Consider the following 18,749-nt stretch of genomic DNA (forward strand, 5'->3'; position numbering starts at 1 on the left):
CAAGTTTCGTATCATTTGGACTTCGTTTGATACTCCAACGGTTAACCGAGGGACCGAAAAGGCCCTGTGTGTGTTGCAGCCCAACACCCCTCCAATTTGGCCCAAAACCCACCTAACTCTGCACCATCATCTAGATCGTTTGATTACGATCGCGTGGCCGAAAACCACACCTCATTTGGACTCTTCTAGCTCCCTCTATGCCTATTTAAAGACCCCTCCGTTTTCGGCTCTCCTTCTTCCCCCGAAACCCTAAAAAAATCCACCTCGCGCGCCGGACATGTCCGTTTCTCGCCGGACGAACGCCGCCGCCGCCCGCAGCCACTAAGGGGCTGCCACGTGTCAGCCGCCGACTCGCCTGCGCCGCCGCCCACTGCTCCGGCCCGGGAGCCCGCAGCCGGCCCCTGAGGCCCACTCCCTCCGCCGCCGCGCGCCCGCGCCCTTCTCCTTGCTCCGCCGCCACCGCGCTGCCTCGCCGGCCGCCGTGCCTCCCCGTCGCCCTCGCCGGCCGGATCTCGCCCCGGCCGCCACTAGCATAGCCGCCCCGCGCCTCCTCACCATCTCCGGTGGCCGGAGACCGCCACCCGCCGCCGGATCCGGTCGGGCCGGACCGGATCCACCTCTCCCTCGCCTCCCCGCCACCTCTTCGCTCTCCGGAGCCGCCAGGAGCTCGACAGACTTGCCTCGGATTGCGTGCCGCCGAAACCCTAGATCTGGGAGGTTGAATTTTCTTCTAAGTCCCGGAATTTTCCGTTTCAAGTGCTCATGTTCATGACCCCGTAACTTTGCATCCGTAGCTCCGAATCATGCATATAGCATATCAAAATGTTCATCTCAGAGAGTACATCATTTCATTACATTGCATCATTTTCATTTGAGTTCATCTTGATGCCGAAATGCTGTTAGAAGAGGGCTACTTGAGTTAATTGTCAGATCTGCTAATCCGTTTAGGTTTTTGTCATTTTTGCCATGATTAATGTGTGCATGATATGCCCTGATGCTCTACATGTGTTTTGTTAAGGGTTTTGTCATCTTTCCAGAGGTGCAACCCATGTATTTTTGTGATGTGTGTGGTGACTTGTGCAAGCTTGCAAAGTGGTGCACTTGCTAATTCTGTTTTCAGGGACTTAGCAATTCCACTAAGTCCTTGATCTGTTTAGCTCATGATGCCATATGTTCATGTTGTTTCCTAGTGATCCGTGCCTATTTTGAGGATGATCAGTAAGGATGTTTTGTTAATATTGTAGTGCTCTATCCATCCATGTCTTTGTTTGCAATTATGGAGCACCCTAGCTTGAGTCAATCGAGCTCTACTTTTGCTACTTCGTGAATCTGGGCAGATTGTCAACTTGTTTGCAATTTTGCCGATGATGATGTAGTTGATTTTAGCATGTGTCAGTTTTTCAGCATGCCTACTCGAGTTATATTTCAGCATGTGTCAGTTTTTCACTAAGTCTGAAAACTGATTATGTTTTTGCTATGTTCACATGCTTGCAATTGTATTTTCTGATCCCTTTTGGCTCAAGGTCACTAAGGGACTTGTGTTAAGCTCTTTGAGTAGCTCCATGCCATGCTTTACTTTGCCATGTTCAGGTCTTGTAGCATGTAGTTTTGTTGCTCCGAAGAGTGCAACCTGATCTGAAATTCCAGACAAGTGTTAATTTCACTAAGTCTGAGATCTGTTTGTGATATGCATTTTTGCCATGCTTGTTTGAACCTGTTAATGGATGAATTGGCCGTAGCTCAGTGCTATACTTTTGTTAAGCATCTTGTGTGCATTCCTGCCATGTATTTTGTTGTCATGTTTGGGTGCTGTAGCATGTTCATCTCATTGCATTTAGATGGCTGCGTGCTGTAAATCGCAGACCGGAGTCATTTTTGATTCGCTTGCCATTTCCAAACCGTAACTCCGATTCCGGCGTTCTTTATATAGTTTTCAAGTGATTTCATCTCATCTTTCCAGTGGCACACTTGGAATTCCAAGTTGAGGCCATGTTCATGCTCTTCCTGTCATATCTTGCATTTTGCATCCCGCATCGCATCCCGCATAGCATATCATCTTTGCATCATGTTGTTTGAGTTTGCACGTGGTTGATTGTGTCCTTGTTGCTTGTTTGTCTTATTTGGGTAGAGCCGGGAGACGAGTTTGCTAGTGAGGAGCCCATTGAGTTTGCTTTCGAGGATCCAGTCAACTCTGACAACTGTGCAGGCAAGATGATCATACCCTCGAAATCACTACTATCTTTGCCATGCTTGTTTGCTCGCTCTTTTGCTATGCCAATGCTACGATGCCTACCACTTGCTTGCAAGCCTCCCAAATTGCCATGTCAAACCTCTAACCCACCATTGTCCTAGCAAACCGTTGATTGGCTATGTTACCGCTTTGCTCAGCCCTTCTTATAGCGTTGCTAGTTGCAGGTGAAGCTTGGAGGCCGTTCCTTGTTGGAACATTTATTTACTTGTTGGGATATCATTATATTGCTATGTTATCTTAATGCATCTATACACTTGGTAAAGGGTGGAAGGCTCGGCCTCTCGCCTAGTGTTTTGTTCCACTCTTGCCGCCCTAGTTTCCGTCATATCGGTGTTATGTTCCCGGATTTTGCGTTCCTTACGCGGTTCGGTTATAATGGGAACCCCTTGATATTTTGCCTTGATTAAAGCTTTTCCAGCAATGCCCAACATTGGTTTTACCATTCGCCACCTAGCCTTTTCTTTCCCTTGGGTTCTGCAGACTCAAGGGTCATCTTATTTTAACCCCCCCGGGCCAGTGCTCCTCTGAGTGTTGGTCCAACCGAGCGATGTCCGGGGCTACCAGGGGCAACTCTGGGCTGGCCTACCCGATGTCTTGCTCATCTGAGTGTGCCCTGAGAACGAGATATGTGCAGCTCCTATCGGGATTTGTCGGCACATTCGGGCGGTGTTGCTGGTCTTGTTTTAACTTGTCGAAGTGTCTTGAAGAACCGAGATACCGAGTCTGATCGGAACGTCTTGAGAGGAGGTCTATTCCTTCGTTGACCGTGAGAGCTTGTCATGGGCTAAGTTGGGACTCCCCTGCAGGGATTTGAACTTTCGAAAGCCGTGCCCGCGGTTATGGGCAGATGGGAATTTGTTAATGACCGGTTGTAGATAACTTGAACCTTAATTAATTAAAATGAATCAACTGAGTGTGTTACCGTGATGGCCTCTTCTCGGCGGAGTCCGGGAAGTGGACACGGTGTTGGAGTAATGTTTGCGCAGGTTGTTCTCTAGTTTCTCGCTCGCGCTTTGCCTCCTCTTCTCGCTCTCTTTTGCGAATAAGTTAGCCACCACATATGCTAGTCGCTTGCTGCAGCTCCACTCATATTTTACCTTGCCTTACCTATAAGCTTAAATAGTCTTGATCGCGAGGGTGCGAGATTGCTGAGTCCCTGTGGCTCACAGATTACTATTACACCAGATGCAGGGCCTGATGATTCCGCTCCAGGAGACGCGCTCGAGCTCAAGTGGGAGTTCGACGAGGACTCTCAACGTTACTATGTTTCCTTTCCAGATGATCAGTAGTGGTGCCCAGTTGGGGGTGAACGGGACCGTTGTCGCATGTTGGGTTATCTTTTATTTTGGCGCCGTAGTCGGGCCATGAGTGTTTGGATGATGTAATGTTATTTATGTACTTGATTGACGTGGCGAGTGTAAGCCAACTATGTTATCTCCCCTTTTATTATTTATATTACATGGGATGTTGTGAAGATTGCCTAACTTGCGACATATGCCTTCAATGCGATTATGCCTCTAAGTCGTGCCTCGACACGTGGGAGATATAGTCGCATCGAGGGTGTTACACTTCCACTCTTGTGCAGCCTGTCAAAGGTCTTGGTCCTTAAGCCTCGCAGTACTTCAGCGTTTGCCCTCTCAGCTTGACCATTGCTTCGTGGGTGAGCAACGGAAGCGAAACAAACTTTGCTGCCGAGGTCTTGGATATATTGCATGAAGGTGCGGCTTGTGAACTGTGTGCCATTGTCGGTGATGACCCTGTTGGGTACACCAAAACGGCACACTAGTCCCTTGAAGAACTTGACGGCCGACTGAGCTGTGACCTTCCTCACTGCCTCCACCTCTGGCCACTTTGTGAACTTGTCGATTGCAACATACAAGTACTCAAAGCCCCCGACAGCACGGGGGAAGGGCCCAGTATGTCGAGCCCCCAGACCGAGAAGGGCCAGGAGAGAGGAATGGTTTGAAGGGTTGAGCTGGCTGATGAAGCTTCTTTGAATAGAACTGACACGCTTCACACCTGGTGACTAGTGTCGTCGCATCCTGGAGGGCGGTGGGCCAGAAGAAACCTTGCCAAAATGCCTTGCCGACAAGGGCCCTTGACCCGATGTGGGATCCACATATGCCTCTGTGTATCTCCGCCAACAGCTCTAGTCCTTCCTCCCGAGGGATACACTTCAATTTCACACCGTTCGGCCTCTTTCTGTACAGGACGTCATCGACGAACTGGTACATGGTAGAGCGACGGGCTTCTTTTTCCGCTTCTTCCTGCTCTTCAGGAAGTTCCCCTGTTTGGAGGAATCGTACGGTATGCTGTGCCCATGCTGGAGCCTGGGGCTCGACGGCGAGGACTAAAGGCATTTCCTCCGCTATAGGAGCGGCTGTCTCGACGGCAAGAGCTCGACGCTCCGCCGGAGCTAGCCGTCCCGTGGCGGGCTCAGTGTCCCTGGCAACATCCTTACCGGCGGCTCCGGGGAGCTCAGCGGGAAAGTACTTCCCGGGTCCTGATTTCCTCCTCTTGTTCTGCTCTGTTGATGGATCAACGGATGGCTGAGTTAGCTGGAGCACAAAGGTACCTGGTTCCACAGGTAGCTTGAGGGCAGCGCGTTTTCACAGGTAATCGGCGATATCGTTCTCCGCTCGGGGAACGTATTCAGCCTCTATACCGTCGAAATGCTGTTCCAGCTTTCTCACTTCATCGACGTAGGCCTTCATCAACGGGATCTGATAGTCCTTGTTGACTTGCTTGACGACGAGCTGCGAGTCGCCCCTGACGATGAGCTTCTTGATTCTGAGGTCCGCCGCGATCCTAAGACCGGCAAGCAGCCCCTCGTACTCTGCCGCATTGTTTGTTGACACCTCCCTGGGGAAGTGCATCTGGATCACATACTTGAGGTGCTCTCCGGTGGGCGCGACAAGCAGTACGCCAGCCCCGGCGCCGTGTAAGGAGAAAGCTCCATCAAAGTACATGATCCAACTGCAACTTGCTTCCTTGCCAGGGAGAGCACTCTCTTGGGCTTCTTCGTCAGGTGTTGTGGTCCATTCTGCAATGAACTCCGCCAGGACTCGGCTCTGAATCGTCGAAGTACTTTCAAACTTGAGGCCAAAGCTGGACAGCTCCAGTGCCCATTCCACAATTCTTCACGTTGCATATGGATTGTGCAATATCCGTTGCAGAGGGAGGCGAGTGACGGCAGTGATCTCGTGTGCCTGGAAGTAGTGACGCAGCTTCCTCAAGGCCATAAGAAGGCTGAAGAGCAGTTTCTGCACGTCGGAGTACCTTGATCTAGCCCTCTGCAGGAGGGAACTAACAAAGTAGACCGGCTGCTGCATCATTTTCTTCTTCGGTGGCACTTCAACTGGCTGTGTCTTCACTTCAGTGGTGGTGTCGGGCTCTGTCGCTGCCATTACCTCGTTGTCAACCTCTCTCTGCGCCACTAGTGCGGCGCTGACCACCTAGTTCGTTGCCGCCAGGTATAGCAGCAACAGCTCCTGTGGCCTAGGTGCAACTAGTATTGGCGCGGAGGAGAGGTACTTCTTCAAATCTTGCAATGCTGCTTCGGCCTCTGGCGTCCACTCCATCGGGCCTGCCTTTTTCAGGATCTTGAAAAAGGGAAGGGCACGCTCGACAGACTTGGAAATGAATCTGCCCATGGCGGCGACGCAACCAGTAAGCCGACGCACATCCTTGATTCGCTTGGGTGCTTCAATCTGCTCTATAGCTTTGATCTTGTCTGGATTGGCCTCTATCCCACGCTGTGACACAAAGAACCCGAGAAGCTTGCCGGACGGGACGCCAAAGACGCACTTCTCAGGGTTCAGCTTGAGATTGATCTTGCACAGGTTTGCAAATATTTCTTGCAAATCCGGTATGAGGGTTGCCCTGTCCTTGGTTTTGACCACTATGTCATCCATATAAGCTTCCATATTTCTATGGAGCTGGGGTTCAAAACCAATCTGGACCACCCTTGCAAACGTCGAACCAGCACTCTTCAGCCCGAAAGGCATCCGTATGAAACAATACGTACCACATGGGGTGATGAATGCTGTTTTCTCTTCGTCTTCTCTTGTCATGAAGATCTGGTGGTAGCCGGAGTAGGCATCGAGGAATGACAACAAATCACACCCAGCTGTGGAGTCAACAATCTGGTCGATGCGTGGCAACGGGAAGGGGTCCTTAGGACAAGCCTTATTGATATCTGTGTAATCAATACACAGCCTCCACTTCCCATTAGCCTTGCGCACTACGACTGGATTGGCCAACCACGTTGGATGGATCACTCCTCTTACCAAACCCGCTGCTTCCAGTTTTCGGTTCTCCTCTGTGATGAACTCTTGTCGTTCCAAAGCTTGCTTTCTGACCTTCTGCTTGACGGGCCGCGCATGAGGACAGACAGCAAGGTGGTGCTCAATCACCTCCCTGGGAACGCCGGGGATGTCGGAAGCTTGCCATGCAAACACATCGACATTCGCCCGCAGGAAGGTGACGAGCGCGTCTTCCTATTTGTCGTCAAGGGTGGAGCTTATGGTGAAAGCCCCTCTCGTGCCATCCTCATTGACAGAAACTTTCTTGGTTCCCGGCGGTATGGCCCTGGGCTTCTTGTTTCCGTCGGTGGAGCTCTCTGGCACGTCCTCGACGGGAGCGCTACACTCCGAAGAGGTGCGCTTGCCGGAGTGGGTGTCCGAGGTCTCACCGGCCTTCTTCTTCTTCCCTCCCGGGGTTCTAGTGGCAGGAGCAAGTGCCCTAGTGGCGGCAGCTGCTGCAACTGCTTGCTGGTATAGTTGGTCAGCGCAAATCAGCGCATCTTTCTTATTGGAGGGGATGGTGATGATCGTCACAGGTCCTGGCATCTTCAGGGTGTTGTAGGCGTAGTGTGACGCCGCCATGAACTTGGCCAGCGCTGGGCGACCAAGGATCCCGTTGTAGGGCAAGGGGATCTTGGCAACATCAAACACGATCCTCTCCGTCTTGTAGTTCAGATCGCTTCCAAAAGTCATGGGCAGCGTGACCTTTCCCTTAGGTTGGCTTCTTCCCGGGTTGACCCCCTGAAACGTGCCCGTCTCCTCGAGGTCTCCATCAGGAATCTGCAGTTTCTCGATCACGGCAGGCGAGATCAAGTTCAGACCGGCCCCGCCATTGACTAGCATCTTTGTCACCTTGAGGTTGGGTATTGTTGGTGAAACCAACAATGGCAAGCACCCGACCGCGGTAGTGCGATCAGGGTGATCCTCAGTGTCAAAAATGATAGGTGCGCTGGACCACTTCAGCGGCCTCTGGGCATCAAACAACGGCTCTGCCACTGTAATCTCTCGCACCCACTGTTTAAGCTAGCGGTGAGAAGTATGCAGCGAGGCGCCGCCGTCGATGCACATGGCCTCTGTAGCTTTCTAAAACTCTTGGTCACCGGATTCGTCGTCCTCTTTGTGATCGTCGTCTTCTGGCTTTTTGTCACGGCCCCGGGCGGGCCTCTCCTGTTGTTTATCTTTGCCGCGACGACCCGCCTGGCCATCACACTTCTTGCTGGACCCCTCAGCACCGTCTTGTCCCTTCTCCTTGTCCCGCCTCTCATATTCAGCCCTCTGCTTCTCAGCGAGGAGCTCAACCTGTCGGCAGTCTTGGAGAGCATGGCCTTTGGTGCGATGGATCTTGCAGTATCGCTTGTCGGAGTTCCCCGGCTTCTCGGCAACCGCCAAGGCCCGGCAGGCGACACATCCGGCAATTTCCTTGCCGGGGTCATCTACCTTGGTTTTCTTGGTGGAGCCGGTGTCACCAGATCCCTCGACGGCAAGCACGGCTTTACCTTTACGCTTCCTGTTGCGGCGTCGGCCCTTCTTCGCCGGGGCGGCAGTATCTTCATCTGAGGAGTCGGTTTCCACGCCGGCGTCTTTGCCGGGGTACTTCCTTCCCTCTTCAGCCCGAGCACATCTGTCAGCAAGAACATAGAGTTCTGCTACATCTTTCACCTTGTTCATTGCCAGCTCTTCACGCATCCTGCGGTTACGCACATTCTGATGGAGCGCGCTGATGATGGCGGCAGGGTGAACATCAGGGATATTGTACTGTATCCGGCTGAACCTCTGTATATACTTACGGAGACTCTCGCCTCCCTTCTGGGGAATGACGTGCAGGTCGCTCGCTTGGCCATGGGCTTGGTGGCCTCCAGTAAAGGCGCCCACAAACTCATGGCACAAATCCGACCAGGAGGAAATAGAGTCTACCGGCAAGTGCATCAACCATGACATGGCGTTGGGTTTAAGAGCCAACGGAAAGTAATTCGCAAGCACCTTATCGTCGCGGGCTCTGGAAGCTTGCCTCACAATGGTGTAGATGCTGAGGAACTCGGATGGGTGGGTCTTGCCGCTGTACTTTTCGCCCACGTCAGGTTTGAATGTGCGGTGAGTGGGCCACTGGAACTGCCGCAGCTCACGGGTAAGAGCCGGACAGCCTACCTCATAAGGTAGGCCTCCAGGGCTCTCCGGTGCCGGGTAGTTCACAGCAGGCCCTGCTCGCCTGTCTGACTGGTGGCGCGCTCCGCACCGGCGCTCGATAGTGGTTCGAGCGTCTTCATGTTCTTGTTCCCGAAGGACTTGGCGCTGGTCACAGCGGGTCCGCGGGTCGGACGATGCTATGGAGATTCCGTCGCCCGCAACGTCGTGACGGGCTGGCGTCCATGGTACCGGGCGAGGAGGAGGTGAGTGCACCGTGGTCGCGGCGCCACCGGCTTTCCTGCCATTGGTGCGTGGGACTCCGTTGGAGCATCGACCCGGGGGCTCCACCAGACTCGGTTCGTATTTGTTGGCCACCGCGACAAGGCTTCGGATAGTGGCTCGCCATTCGTCGAGTTTCCCCGTAGTGGGAGGAAAATCGAGGAGCAACTACGCGCGCGCCAGGGCTTCTGCTGGCGTCAGTGGCAGCGCAACCTGCACGGATCGCGACGCGCTTCGACTTCTGACCATGTCAGAAGGAGCTCTATCACGACCCCGCGGTCGCATGCCATCTTCACCAGCGCCTCGGCGAGCGGGCAGGTCTTCTACCTCCCGAGAGTGGCGCTCGGGGCTCTTCCTGCGGCGACGCCCGGGGTCTTCGGCGTGATTGCACCGTTCGTCGCCGCGCCGCTTGAGAGGAGCGCGGCGTCGGTGCCGGCGTGGGAGTCTTGGAGGCCCTCGCATCGCCTTCGGGCGGGGCGGTAGCGATCTTGGAAGGCCCCGCGCCACCCGCGGAAGGCCTGGCTCCATCTTTGGATTTGGCGGCAGCGGCCCATTACTAGGCGCACGAACATCGCCACCTCCCAAACTCCGGCTGCTGGGACGGTGTTGGTGTTCGCGAACGGCGCCCCGGGTCCTTTCTGCGATCGGTCCGCTGCTCGCCCGCGTCGGGACAGGATGTCCGGCTTTCGACGGGCCAACCGCCACCGTCTTCTTCTTCTTGGGCGCCATGACGATGAAGAAGCATCGAACTAACTGCTAAAGTCGATTCTCACAATTGCGCCCCCTACCTGGCGCGCCAAAGATGTCGGTGGGAACGACACCTATGGGATCACAAGAATCCCTACTACGGTTGCGGGGCGCGGGGTCGTGAGAAGAGAGGATCAAACAGATAGCACACGATTCGTTTATCCAGGTTCGGGCCGCAGGGATGCGTAAAACCCTACTCCTGCTTTGGTGGATTGTATATCAGTGTTCTTGAGCTAGCTATGGGGCGTGAGGAGCTCCAAAAAGCCGAATCCTCCTCCTGGTCGCCTTGGGCCTCCTTTTATAGGAAAAGGGGTTGCCACAGTAGCACCATGAGGTGGAAAGGGAGCAGTGATGTGTGGTTATCCCTCGCATTACATGACAAGGCGCATTTAATGCGTCTAGCCCAGGTGTCCTTGCTTTATCAGGGACGGGGGAGAGCCCTGTCTCGTCCGTGCCGCTCCCTCTCGCGTCGACACGCGCCCTGGCCAGCGGCGCCCGTGGTGCCATGTAGGCAGGCATGCAGCTGAGGTGGCGCAGTGGTGGGTCTCCATGAAGATCTTCATGCCGCCACGCAGGTGCCTGCCCAGCTGGTTGGGTCGGCAGCTGCATGCGAACGGCGGTGGAGGTTTGACTGGTGTGGGCCTGATGGTGGCCCTATGGGTGTTCTTGGCAAGGGCCTTGCCGGGGCCCTGGCAAGGGTCTTACCGTGGCGCCTGCTGTCATCCCCGGCAAGGCTCTTGCCGGGGGCCTTGTGGTCCTCCTTGGCTGGGATCCCGCCAAGGATCATCATCTTCTAAAGGGTGTATCTGATCTTGAATGTCTTCACAAAGATCTGCATGCCACCACGGGGATGTCTCCCGAATCCTTGCCCCATGGGGGCAGTGGACTCAAGGTGACTCACTCCGTACGTGTGGGGCGAGCTGCCACGGCAAGGGTCTTGCCGGGTTTGCTAAAACCGCCTCCCGGCAAGGATCTTGCCGGGGGGTCCGCTTCGTCCCCTTTGCTCTTTGTGGTCTTGGTCTTGGCGTCGTTCTGCTTCTCCTGAGCTTTGGCCTTACCTTGGCTCACCTCCCTTGCCTTGCTTAGTGTGGTGGTGCCCGTGGCTCAGACTGCCCGTGCACAGTTATAGGGGTACAAAAAGTGTACCCCTCTTTTTGTACACCGACATACACAATTGTCTTAGCATATCATTGCACCTTGCAAGGTTTAAAAGAGAGGAGTGATGTTCCTTTGATCTTGACCTATAATCTAGTTCCGTGCTGGACTTGCCCACACAACGTTATAATTGCATGTTTGTCTATTCTCAGTTGTTTTGTGATATGAATGATGTCATACTATGCTTACCGTATTATAAACTTCATCTCTTTATCCTTAGCTCTTAATACAATGTGAAGAAATAGACAATACATTAGCGATGGTACATGGTCATATGTTTGGAACCTGGTTTTATTATGTACTTTGCAATAAAATACAACTATTATTTTACATGGGTTCACTAGAATAAGTTCTGTATATAGACCAAAGCTATTTTGTTTGGTTTTGCTGCCTCCTTAATATCTTCTGTTCTGGTACTACTAATGTAAAACCACAACTTTTCAGCGAGCTATGGAAAAAATGGTGGAACCACCACCTTCTGAAGGTGGCGAGGCAACTATAACCGCAATGTCAGCTCTTGCTGCAGTGGGTCAGTACCTGTCCACTAATAGTGCCAAAAGCACGTTCCTGCGTAATACTGGCTTGGTTGTTAAGGCAATCTCGTCCAAACTGCCTCATGATCAAGATATGCAAGCTCAAAATAATGTTGTATCTGCGCTCCAGACACAAGTCCATTCCCTAACAGAGACCCTTTGTGAAACAAGGAGACACATTGTTCGATGTTGTCAAGATATGCATGGTTTTGAAACCAGACTATCAGACATTTGCTATGTTGTTCAGGAGCCTAGGATAACTGAAGGCAAAGGTTATGGTGCTCCATCGGATAATACATCATGAAAACATAACAGTCAGGTCAAATGAACTGAGCTTCTGAACTTCTGGTGGTGCATCTATCTACTAGACCGTTAACTTTTATGCCAACCTTCCTTTTGTTTTATAGTTGTAGTTTGTTTTGGTGCGATACAAAATTTGTTCTTAATGTGCAGCCACCGGTTGAAGAAAACAGCAAGCCATTTTTGTATAGTGTAGGGTGTTCCCTATATTTGCACTGGTGGCGAACTTTGATGCCCACCGGCTGTAGTTAACATGGGCCTCCTACGGGCCGTAGAAACAATGGGCCTTCTAAGGGTCGTAGAAACAATGGGCCTTCTATGTGGCGTAGAAACAATGGGCCTTATATGGGTCATAGACACAATGGGCCTTCTATGGGCCGTATCATCAATGGGCCTTCTACGGGTCGTATGATTGGTTGGCCAAACATGGGCCAATAACAGACCACATTATGGCCGTAAATCGGCTAGAGTTGAAATCGTTCATGGGCCGACCATAATGGGCCATATTTTGATGACGCTATGAAAATGGCCCAACATATTAACGGGCCACAAACGGGCCGACTGTAACCACGGGCTGAATTTGGCCCACAAGCAGAAAATGACACTAATGGGTCGTAAGTAAACAAATGTGGAAATGAGCCCAAGAATAAATGGGCCCCGAGAAGGCCGAAAGATAACATGGGCTGGAAATGGCCCAACGGAATAATGGGCTATTAATGGGCATAAAGTGATACACTGTTCATTACGGGCCAGTTTCACCATGTGCCGTTAATGGGTATAAAGTGATACATTGTTCATTACGGGCCAGTTTTACCACGGGTCGTTAATGGGCCAAGAGTAATAAGGGCCTCATATGGGCTGAAAGACATCATGGACCATACATGGGCCGGAAGTTAAAATGGGCTGAAATTATATTGGACGGCCCAGATGACGCTACTGGGCCTAATTTGGATAGGCCGTAAACGGGCCCTGGGTTAGCGGGTTGTAAATGGGCTATATGCGAACATGCCATTAATAGGCTTGCCGTGGGCTAGCCCGCCACCTTTTAACCAAGTCAAACGGGCCGGCCTTTTCACAGGAATGGGCCTCTGTTGGGCCATGCCACATGTTGATGTATCATAGGCGCTTTGGGTCCAATGAGTGGATGACATCTGTCCCAACGGTGAGACGACACGTGTTTCCTCCAGCCAATGATAATTTTACACGTGGAAAATCCCCATTGGCCAGGGTTGTTAACAGGTTATCGGATCCAAAACCGGACCCAATAGCTTAATGGCGTTCTGTTACGGTGGATGCCACGTGTCGGTCACCCTTGACGAAAGCACTTTTGTGACGCGCGATTTATCTTCATAGAAGTGGACACTTCCGTGATTATAATTTTGGTAATGGCATGGAACACTTCTACGACAGCACAGGTATGACTATCTTAATTCTGTCATAAATTTTTCATGGATATACATGCATGACAGAAAACGTGACCTACTGTGACAAACACGTATCACCACGGAAATGTACTTTTTTGTAGTGTCCATAGATAATGGGAAGTACTAAGGAGTACGTTGCAACAGTAATAATCATTCCAGTACAAAGGACAGTTGTAGTTTTCACTAGGAACTGAACTCCGACAGTGGTCGGACACCACCTAGGAAGCAAAAGCAGAGGCTGTTTCTTGCTCTCACTCATCCACATGAATGGTAACTGGCCCGGTAATCTTGAAATCGACAGATCATAGTTTTTGAGGTGCTACAATTCACTGGGACCTGCAGATCAAGACTGTTTGTTGGGTATGTGGATATTAGGGAGCAGATGATTTGTTGTCAGTAGTGATGCACATCCCTGATGCGTCGAGAGTGTAACCAAGTAGATCATGGGCTGGCTAGCTATGCTAGATCTCATGGATTTTTTTTATATTAGACGGGAGGGTCCATGGCCTACTTTAGTACGTCATTTGTATGGACAATGATGCGATTAATGAAAAATCTTTTAGGAAATCCTGAAGGAAAGATTTTAGTTAGGCGTGCAACAGTTGATCAACCAAGACTTAGATATGAACCTTGTCAGAGGGTTATTTATCAATAAACTGGCACTACGCCTAAATGTTGTATCAAAGCATAGCGATGCGTTAACAAAGCTGCAAGCTAAATTTGTTTATGCTTGTTGTGCACCATAGGTCCTAGAATATATATAATATATAATTATATATATGAAATCCACTGTATGTTGTATACACAGACCTGCTTTTCAAAAGAGCACAACAATATCTAAGGGCGATTAATTTCCCACTATTTGTGTATATGTATAGGAAGCCTGAAAAAATCCGACTTCAATTTTTCGAAAACTTTCTTATTGAGTAAAGTTCAGAGCAAGTGTTACAACCAAGTCCTTTAGCTATTCCAGCAATATCCACTACTGGAGCACCAAAGAGACCACCAAAGAGACGGGGCTTGTTGCTTCCTGATCTGATGCCTAGGGAAACCCCCCCATAATTTCGTTGGTAATGACTCACTATGGAATCACGAATTGATTCTGAAAGTGAAAAGTAGTACACAAAGCAACTGATGAAGGCATGCAGCTGTCTCCTCAAAGCGCCACCACCCCTCGCACTGGAGCGCAGCCAACCATTGACGCTGAACCAGATTTTGAGCTCAGTCACCAGCTGACCACCACAGCCACCCCGGATCCGTGGGTTGAAGTGGGGGATCTCCGTCGTGACTTTCCCATGTCTATGTCCATAGCGAACTACATCAAGCGGAGGCAACGGGTATATGTGGCGACGACTAGCTCCACGCCGACAAAGAACAACATCACACCGAGCAGCGTCAAGCTTAGTACCGTAAACTACAATATCATGATGTGAAATGTTAAAACCACTTCCATTTTCAAAATATGTATACAACTACGTGTTAATGTTTACCATCAATAGATGATGGAAAGAGTCAAAATTGTAAAATCAAAACAGGAAAACTTCCCCCGGATGCTGAACAAATCAGTCCTTCATACCAAGGCATGCTCAGTTTCATTCGAGAATAGTTTCCATCAATGCTCATATGCACTTACGGATAATAGAAACCAAAAAGAGATTAAGGGTGTCGATTCAATGATACAGACCAAAAGGGCAGACCAAATAGTACAATACTCCATCCTTATATATACTGGCCAAAAGGCAACTTCAAACAATTTACACTACAACAACCCATGTTGACTGTGAATGCATACCAAACAGTACAAATTCCACTCTAATATGCATTGAACAGGAAAGGAATTTCCAACCATGTACTGCTGGACATAATTATTTGTTATATTTACAACATTTTTTGTTTGCTCATTACAAAATAAGGCAAATCCGACCAAATGTGTTGGTATGGTAGGAAAATTTTCAAGAGCCGAGATTCGCAATGCTACACAACTAAAAGTATTAACCTTACAACTGTGATCCTAGATTGCAAATAAGCATACTTGACAAGAACTATTTAAAACTACATCCTAGTTCTAAATTTGTAGCAGTGCTTTCTTGATATCTTAGGGTCTGCGACTAAAATCAGCTGTGCCTATTTAATCAACCATGAGAAAGTTTATGATCTTAAACAGCAATAGCAATCATGGTCAATCTGAATCATGGACATTGCAAAATCTGGCAGTATCTTGTATCACAATGGCATATGCAAGCATTGAAAAAGATAGAACTGCGAGCATCACAATACCTGGGACAATCATTTCTTCAGAAAAGTACCCATCAAAGTAGTCATCGATAATTCCTTCCAATGTCATGTTATACCATCAAGAGCTATCTTGATATCTTAGGGTCTGCAACCCCAAAGCAAGATAAACGTAGAACAAACTGTCCTGGTAGGTGTACCCAAATGTGTTCTTTTCTGCCATCAATAGAAGTAAGAGACCAGCAAAGAATTTTAGAGCAATAGTTGCTATAAGAAAAGTTAAAAATGTCCAAGCATAAAAATTTGTCTACTACATCACAGTAACACGAGAATATTGACCAAGACTTTTACAATAACATGCAATGTTTTTGGAACCATTTAGTGGTAGGTTTTGGTTCTAGTAGTAGGCATTTGAGTTGAAGTACACCAAATTTACATCAGATGTTTTTCAAAGAGACAAATAACATCCAACAACAACTACTTAATATAACAAAAGGATAATAATTTTCCATGACAATGAACAGCACTGTGTACCTTCTTTGTATGTGCTCTTTCCATTTTTAGAGGAAAATGCTAACAATACTTCAAGATTTTTATCACCACTTTTCTGAGGCCAAAGAATCTGGACATCCACTTATCTTCTAATGCACCTTCAGAAGTAAGTAGACTATCATAATACCATTCTCTGTGAGCTCCAACAGCAGCAACATCTTGTTTCCAACCATGAAAAAAGACGCCCCAATAACACCTAGAACAAAAATAAAAGAACCCCAATAACAATACAGATCTTTTTTGCTGAAGACAATCTCACCATACAAAATCTAAGGAGTTTTATTAAAACTCAGCGAGATGCCTTTCCCCAAAATAATAGTATTTCATATGAAAAGACACATAACTAACAATATACAATGATTTGCATTTGCTAACTACTATAATAAGTTGTTTGCAATGTTTAATACCATGTTTAGAAGGGGAAAATTGTGCCATCTTACAGAGTGCAATCCAGTATGTTCAGAAGGCAAAAGCAAAGACATAAAAACTACCAATGCATATGTTTGAAAAGTGAGTTCCTAATAATATGAGAACATTCTTGGACTTCCAATCAAAGCAATTCATAGGATCGACTATTACAAAGATTTCAGTAAACATTCTCATTATCTTTGATTGATTACAAACAGATTTCTGCCTATTGCACAAAGCCCATGCTTATAATCTGATGGGAAATATTAAAAACAAGTGAACATATTAGGAAAGCATCTACTGACCTCCATCCATTACACCATGTAAGTTGGTTCCCTTGGAGTTCAGGTAATACATAGACAACAAAATCAATTGAATAGAGAAAGCAATCTGCACTATACTAGTAGCTAAGCGAGACCTACAGGAGCAGAGGTGCATGGTTTGATCAAGGAATTGGGAATCAGTTTAAAAAAGGAAGGGCGAGAGGCTTGGGTTGAAGGGATCTCACCAAGATGTAGCCATGGAGGGGGGACGACTGGAGGAAGCAGTTGCAGCCTTGGGGCAGCGCACGCATGGCACCATCCTGTCATCACGAGCAGTAGTGTTTCCGTTCTTTCCCCAGCCTCCGTCACACTCATGGCTCTGAGCCACCGCCGCCGTCATTGCGCTCATGGCTCCGACGAAGCCCTACCCAAAACCCTAGCCATGGGCGAGCGGGCGGTAGAGGATGGGAGCGGAGAATATCGCTGGAGGGAAGGGAGGCGCGAACCGTGGGGAGCTCGGGGCGTGCTGCGCGGCGCTGGAGGTCGCTGGAAGCGGACGGCGTGGGTGGCGGCGGCGGTGACTTAATGTGCGAGAGGGAGAGGAGGTGAGCCCGTGCTCCTTTTGTGGTCACGTTTTTTTCCTTTACACAAATCTGCTCGGACCGCGGGTTGAATGCTTCAAACGGCAGGGTGTTTTGTGCAAAAACGAAGCGTTTTCTCAGATCCACATAAACAGGGAACGCGGATTGATTTCCTATAAACCGAGGGGCTTTTTTGCAAAACAACCGCGACGGACGACCAGAAGCAATAGCTGGTTTATTATTAAGTAAAGATATGTTTGATTCCTTGCAATAGTTTTGCGATATAAAGATGGTGATATTAGAGTCATGCTAGTGGGTAGTTGTGGATTGTAGAAATACTTGTGTTGAAGTTTGAGATTCCTGTAACATACATGTATGGTGAACCGTTATGTAACGAAGTTGGAGCATAAGGTATTTATTGATTGTCTTCCTTATGAGTGGCGGTCGGGGATGAGCGATGGTCTTTTCCTACCAATCTATCCCCCTAGGAGCATGCGCGTAGTCCTTTGTTTCGATGACTAATAGATTTTTGCAATAAGTATGTGAGTTCTTTATGACTAATGTTGAGTCCATTGATTATACGCACTCTCACCCTTCCATCATTGCTAGCCTCTTCGGTACCGTGCATTGCCCTTTCTCACCTTGAGAGTCGGTGCAAACTTCGCCGGTGCATCCAAACCCCGTGATATGATATGCTCTATCACACATAAGCATCCTTATATCTTCCTCAAAACAGCCACAATACCTACCTATCATGGCATTTCCATAGCCTTTCCGAGATATATTGCCATGCAACTTCCATCATCATCATATACATGACTTGAGCATCATTGTCATATTGCTTTGCATGATCGTAAGATAGCTAGCATGATGTTTTCATGGCTTGTCCTTTTTTTGATGTCATTGCTACGCTAGATCATTGTACATCCCGGTACACTTCCGGAGGCATCCATATAGAGTCATATCTTTGTTCTAGTATCGAGTTGTAATATTGAGTTGTAAAGTAAATAAAAGTGTGATGATCATCATTATTAGAACATTGTCCCATGTGAGGTTATCAAAATAAAAGTGGCCAAAGAAGCCCCCCCCTCCCCAAAAAAAAGAGGGAGGCCAAATAAGCCTACAAAAAAAAGAGAAAAAACAAAAAAAAACTGAGAGAAAAGAGAGAAGGGACAATGTTACTATCCTTTTACCACACTTGTGCTACAGAGTAGCACCATGTTCTTCATATAGAGAGTCTCTTGAGTTATCACTCTCATATAATAGTGGGAATTTTCATTATAGAACTTGGCTTGTATATTCCAACGATGGGCTTCCTCAAGTGCCCTAGGTCTTCATGAGCAAGCAAGTTGGATGCACACCCACTTAGTTTCAGTTTGAGCTTTCATACACTTATAGCTCTAGTGCATCTGTTGCATGGAAATCCCTGCTCCTCGCATTGACATCAATTGATGGGCATCTTCATAGCCCGTTGATTAGCCGCGTCGATGTGAGACTTTCTCCCTCTTTGTCTTCTCCACACAACCTCCACCATCATATTCTATTCCACCTATAGTGCTATATCCATGGCTCACGCTCATGTATTGCATGAAAGTT

General features: G+C 48.9%; 1 long non-coding RNA gene across 2 annotated transcripts; it reads right to left on the bottom strand.

Annotated features, from left to right (window-relative positions):
* Window positions 1-13,990: 13,990 nt before the first annotated feature.
* On the bottom strand, window positions 13,991-17,199 carry LOC125543353 (uncharacterized). Of its 2 annotated transcripts, none has more exons than XR_015618436.1 (4): window positions 16,615-17,198; window positions 15,884-16,097; window positions 15,395-15,565; window positions 13,991-14,531 (listed from the first exon to the last, which is right to left on the bottom strand). It is a non-coding gene; the product is annotated as an uncharacterized LOC125543353 (long non-coding RNA). The 2 variants fall into 2 exon arrangements; XR_015618437.1 differs by lacking the exon at window positions 13,991-14,531 and adding an exon at window positions 14,916-15,241 and having other exon boundaries at window positions 16,615-17,199.
* Window positions 17,200-18,749: the final 1,550 nt, after the last annotated feature.

Source organism: Triticum urartu, chromosome 3A (assembly GCF_056163025.1).
Source record: "Triticum urartu cultivar PI428250 chromosome 3A, HENAU_Tu73, whole genome shotgun sequence".
Lineage (NCBI taxonomy): Eukaryota > Viridiplantae > Streptophyta > Magnoliopsida > Poales > Poaceae > Triticum > Triticum urartu.